Below are 6,772 nucleotides of genomic sequence, written 5' to 3' on the forward strand. Positions count from 1 at the left end.
AATACATGGCAAGGATCGATCGCTCCACCTGTTTCTTGGATAAGTGAGGTAATTCTACAGCTAATATATGGCAATGAGTACTCCACCTGTTTCTTGGATAAGTGAGGTAATTCTACAGCTAATACATGTCAATGAGCGCTGACCCCCCCGGGATGAGTGCTTTTATCAGACACACACCAATCCAGGGTGCCATACAACGCACTAAAAAGAGCTATTGAAATTCACATTTAAAAGCCAGATCATCAGTGAGCTTAGAATCAGCCCCAATGAACTGCTTTAAGGACGCTATTAATCAAAATGACCAAAGCACCTTTTCTCTTTGGGTGTATATTACACCTTACACTTATTAGTGCATATTAAGAAAAAAAGCCTGCAAAGACTTTTAGATAAATAAAAATGACCAAAGCAGCTCTTCTATAAGGGTGTATATTACACCCTACACATATTACTGCAAATTCTGAAAAATACAGTTTAATCCCTGCTAGGCCCCCCTAAGCAAGCTATCAATGGCCTAAAGGCATGTTAGACCAACAGTGCTGTGAAGTGAATTCTACACTGTCAAGATGATGTCGTCATCATCTTCAGCATCATCCTCACACTCATCAGTGTGTACATTATCATCACAGACTATTCATCTCCGCTGGAATCCGCCATTAGAGAAGTGTCAGTATTTGGATGTATTTGCCGGTAAAGGCCTTCCTCATGGAATATGTAGTTGATGTTTTCCACATTTTCAGGAAGTAACCTCCTACGCCGATCACTGACAAGGTTCCCGGCTGTGCTGAAAACTCTTTCTGAGTACACACTGGAGGTTGGGCAGCTTAGGTATTGCAAAGCAAGTTTGTACATGGGTTTCCAAATACAGTGCTATATTAGGATTTCAGCACTCAGAAAAATCAGCTGTTTTAGAAGGGGGAATATGACACCCCAAACACTTTGTAGTGCAAATTCAGAAAAATACAGTGCTGCTATATTACAATTTCAGCACTCAGCAAATACAGTTTTTTTTAGAATGGGGGATATGACACCCCAAACACTTTGTAGTGCAAATTCAGAAATATACAGTGCTGCTATATTACAATTTCAGCACTCAGCAAATACAGTTTTTTTTTAGAAGGGGGCATATGACACCCCAAACACTTTGTAGCGCAAATTCAGAAATATACAGTGCTGCTATATTACAATTTCAGCACTCAGCAAATACAGTTTTTTAAGAAGGGGACATATGACACCCCAAACACTTTGTAGTGCAAATTCAGAAATATACAGTGCTGCTATATTACAATTTCAGCACTCAGCAAATACAGTTTTTTAAGAAGAGGGGCTATGACACTCCAAACACTTTGTAGTTCAAATTATGAAAAATGCCTGCTCTATACTGCTCTATTCCTGCTCTATTCCTGCTCTATTCCTGCTCTAATCTGTGACCTAACCCTTCTCTGTCCCTCTCTCAAATGGCGCTAGATCGCCGTGGAGGCGTGTATTTATTCATTCTAAAACTCGAGAGATCCGAGATATCCAATGACTTCACAATGACGTTTTGCCTCGTATTGGAAACCGAATAGGTGCGAGAGTACCGAGCTGACTCGGCTCAGTACTCGGATCCCCGAAGTTCGGGTGGGTTCAGTTTCAAGGAAACCGAGCCTGCCCACCTCTAATTACTAGCAGTGTGTCTGGGAGCATTGTCTTACTAGCAGTGTGTCAGGAATCATTTTGTTGCTAGGAGTGTATTAATGATCTGTGTGTTACTGGCTGTGTGTCCTGGAGCAGTGTATTACTAGCAGTACATCAGGAGTCAGTGTGTTACTAGCAGTGTGTCTGGGAGCAGTGTATTACTGGCAGTGTATGATGAAGCAGTGTATTACTAGCAGTGTATGATGAAGCAGTGTATTACTAGCAGTGTGTCAGGAATCATTTTGTTGCTAGGAGTTTATTAATGATCTGTGTGTTACTGGCTGTGTGTCCTGGAGCAGTGTATTACTAGCAGTACATCAGGAGTCAGTGTGTTACTAGCAGTGTGTCTGGGAGCAGTGTATTACTGGCAGTGTATGATGAAGCAGTGTATTACTAGCAGTGTATGATGAAGCAGTGTATTACTAACAGTGTATGATGAAGCAGTGTGTTACTAGCAGTGTGTCTGGGAGCAGTGTATTACTGGCAGTGTATGATGAAGCAGTGTATTACTAGCAGTGTATGATGAAGCAGTGTATTACTAACAGTGTATGATGAAGCAGTGTATTACTAGCAGTGTATGATGAAGCAGTGTATTACTAGCAGTGTATGATGAAGCACTGTATTATTAGCAGTACATCAGGAGTCAGTGTGTTATGGAGCAATGACAGTGACTCTAACAGAGTGGAAACATTGACTTGTCCCAGTGACTGCAGTGTGACCTCTGGGCATTCCTGGTGCAGCCTGTTCTTTTATCTGAGACTCACACAAAGACACCCTCTGCCCACTCTAAATCCTCTTGTTATTAAACATAAGCATGGTTTGTTTGCAGACAAAAATTATGAGCTTAGCATGAGCTATGTGTTTAATAAGCGAAGGAGCTTTTATATAGTAACCAGAATTTGTTATGCTTATGGATGTGAACATAAACATTTAGTAGTGTACAGTACATAAGATCTTCTACTCATCTAGACCATTGTCTGTGCACTTCAGAAACGTGTTAAACAATCCATCATATAGTTTGCAGGGTATTTTACCAGAAAGTAGTGACTTGCAGAATCAATCACTGGATAGTCACATATTAATCCTTACGCTGTCCTAAGGAGTGCATCTGAATAACTATGGTGGGTGGATGAATGTATTATTAACAGTATTGAATATTTATAAAGTGCCAATATATTCTGCAGCACTGTACAATAAGACAACTTGTAATATGAACAAATAATTATCATACAATGAGACATGAGGTATAAATGTTCTTGTCATATGAGTATACTGTGTAAATAAAGAAGTGAATGTGAGTCAATAAAAGAAAAAGAAAGGTGCAATGACCATGTTATAAATTGTAATGGAAGTGGTTAGCACCAGAGTGAGTAAAATAACAAAACATGCATGTACACTGTACACACACTGCAGATTTATGTTCATGTGAGTGATGTGCTGGACTCTTTATCCATGTTCTATAGTTGTCATGTGGAGGAGTATTGATATCTCTGAGTGTTGATAAATAATGACCTGGCTGGGATCCAGTAGGCACTAGGAACTGATCATCTGATCATTGATAATTATTATACACAGAAATAAAAGCATTACTATTACATATAATGTTGTAGCTGAGGGGATCTATATTCCATGATTGTATTAGATGAAAACTGAACTCTGGGTGAGGATCCCTTGTGTTCTGTAGGGTCACCTACAAGCAGCTGGCACAGTGCTTATTAGTTCCACTGTTATGACATTATGCTCTTGTACCACCTGTACCTGGTGCTATATGTTGAATATAGACACATATTTCCTCTGGCTAAGAGTGGATTGAAGAGGGTCAGGGCACATGTCTAAGTCACAAAATTGCAACAATTAAGTTTTATTTTACATGCAAGACCTGTAAATGAACTACAACAATGGAGACTGATTAATATAAATGTAAAAGAACTGAAGTGTAACACTACCTTCCTGATGACAAGTTGTAAAGTGTGGGACACGTAACCAAAGTAGTCAATCAATATGAAATTTGAAATAAAGGCAATCCAATGTCATCATCATCATCAGCTATTTATATAGCGCCACTATTTCCGCAGCGCTGTACAGAGAACTGACTCACATTAGTCCCTGCCCCATTGGAGCTTACAGTGTAAATTCCCTAACATACACACACAGACCGAGAGAGACTAATGTCAATGTAATAGCAGCCAATTAACCTACTAGTAATGCATGTGTACTTTCCACTAAATTTCAAAAATAGCTAAATGAGGATAAACAAATGGCTCATTGAAGAAAAACAGGAAAGACCCAATTTATTGAGGAATACATCAAAGTAAATCAGTAAATTGCAGTGTTCCCTGTGCGTAAAGCACGTTTGTGTTTGAGTAGGTGACATCTCATGGTACATTTGGGTGTCAGCCCAAGTGTGTACAGACCGTAAGACCAAGTACAGTGGTACTCAAACAGCCGTGCTCATTTGCAATGTGTGTCTAGTCATAAATGCCCTCAGCTGTCTTGTAAAGAGTTTTTCTTTTTACACTTGATGTAGTAGTTGGTAGAGAGCGAAGGCAGATACTGAATTAATTAAGAAGCCTAGGAACATCCTCATGAATATTGGTCATCACTAATGAATACTGGTCAGGTCTCATGAATACTGGTCAGGTCTCATGAATATTGGTCAGGTCTCATGAAGAATACTGGTCATCCCTCATGAATACTGGTCAGGTCTCATGAATATTGGTCATCACTCATGAATATTGGTCAGGTCTCATGAATATTGGTCAGGTCTCATGAATATTGGTCATCCCTCATGAATACTAGTCATGAATATTGGTAATCACTGATGAATACTGGTCAAGTCTCATGAATTTTGGTCATCCCCAGGGCCGGATTAACCATAGGGCTAACTGGGCTACAGCCCAGGGGCCTCGGGCATCCAGGGGGCCCTTGAAAGTGCTCAGCAGCAGTATTGATCGGTCGGGTGCGGGGTGCCCCCGGCGCAGTCAATGCTGCTGAGCACTTTCACTGCAGTCCTTCCCCGGCACACTGCAGTCTCCTTACTGAGGAGATCTCGTGAGTCTCACTCTCACGAGATCTCCTCAGTAAAGAGCGTACAGCACGCCGGGGAAGGACTGCAATGCCATGAGGAGGTAAGTGCCTTGGGGGTGGCTCGGCTCACCGGGGAAGGGGGGGGGCGGCTCGGATCACCGGGGGGGGGGCGCTCGGATCACGTGGGGGGGCCCTCACAGGGGAATGGAGGCCCCCTTAGCCCAGGGGCCTCCATTCCCTTAATCCGGCCCTGCACAGGCCACGTTACTTTTTACAGTAACACGGACAATTAACCCCCCCCTAGAATAGTTCAAGAGGGGGAGGCAAGGGGGGGTGTATAAGAGTATTGCCATGTATAGTACAAGCACTTTCAAGTAAATGTGACAGATGCAGACATGGACGCAGGAACAGATAAACCTCTCAGGAAACGTATCTGTGACAGGTGCTCTAACCCGGATGTAAGAAGCAAACTGATAACGATAATGACCATCTGAGATGCCTCCAATTCAGCACCATGTTTAGAATGTGTCTTCTTTCTGACACAATTTACTCCTGGATTGTAGATGGAAATTGCAAACAACTCAACATTAACCTGTTCAAAAAATAGTGCTTTTATTCTATTATGATATTCATTTTATTATACAGTTTGTGGTAATTTTAGAGAAAGATTCTATAGAGCAGTCAATATCCCACATGATAAAGAGCACTTGTTGTCTACACACAGACATGGCTGCCATTTTGAAAGCTGACCTATTATTTATGAGAATGCATCCTTCTAACTGACTAGAAACATCACTGAAGCCCGGCTTAGAATTACCGCAATAACGGTAATTTTTTAATGCTGCGGGAAACGCCAACAATTGAATATGCCCTTTAGTGGCCAATTCAATTAGGTAGCATTATTCTAGGAGTAACAGCCTGCACACTATTACCGTTAGTATGGTAAAAGTGCGCAGTACTAATGCTAGTGCTGCAATTTTAACGCTGATTTTTGCTCGTACCTCTCTGGGCTGCGAGTAAAAATCTGGGTAAAAATTAAAGTAGTAAAGGTAATACTACTAACGCCAAGTTAATCCCAGACTAACGTGGCCAAATTACTATAGTAGATGCTTTGCACAACAGTTTGCAGATCTTCAGTCCATATGACTGGATTGCTATTGCAAAAGTAAAAACTAGAAAAATCTCAAAAAAGCCTACTCAAATTGGGCTACACCTACATTAAGTTGTAACGTCTATTTCTGTCTTCTAAAACAGTCTCAATTATCTTTAACACATGTCATCAATAACTCACAACTCATCTTTGCAGGCTTTTAATTTTGCATTGATTCGTGTGTGCTCCGTCTAGAACGTCAACATATCCTGTTTGAAGCTAATGCTCAGGTCTGATGCTTTCATATCCAAGGTTGTATAAAATTGTTGTTTGCTGTTCTCAATCGAGCTCTCTTAGGAACGCCTTAAAATAGAGCGCCCTGAGCTGTCCCCATTACGGAAAGATTTCCCATGTGCCAAATTATGTGCTCTTGTCCAGATTCTGGCGCAAACTGCGTCTGCGCTGCACCCTGTAATAACCCTCGCTGTGCAGAATACCAGCAGGTCACTTTGTTTTTATTGATTATGGATCGGACAATGTGAGCAGCATTTCTTCAGTGTTTATGTGTCAACCCATTGACTTTTCTTCTACATTCTTTCATGTTTGTAACATTAATTTTTCACATTTTATATGACTTTTAACGTTTGAAACTGTTGCCGCCTGTTAAATAATGGATATAAAACTGCCGCTGTAAAACTCTCATTGAAAGTTGTTCTAACGTTCCGTCCATATGCACACCCGTGTCCTCTTGGATTACAGAATTAAGGTTTACACAAGGTTAAGATGGGTACAGATCACAGGACATAACTGCCAGTTGGCATCAGGAGGGTTAAGTATATTACTTTTTTTTTATAAAACATTTCATAAAACAGAAATGAACCAATTACTTTATTGTCACCATTAAAAGAGAAACAAGAACAACTCTGGAACTCGGGTAACTGCATTATGATGCCACAATGTCTTCACACCAGTCACTGGAAG

The sequence above is a fragment of the Mixophyes fleayi genome, chromosome 1 (assembly GCF_038048845.1).
Source record: "Mixophyes fleayi isolate aMixFle1 chromosome 1, aMixFle1.hap1, whole genome shotgun sequence".
In the NCBI taxonomy this organism is placed as follows: Eukaryota; Metazoa; Chordata; class Amphibia; order Anura; family Limnodynastidae; genus Mixophyes; species Mixophyes fleayi.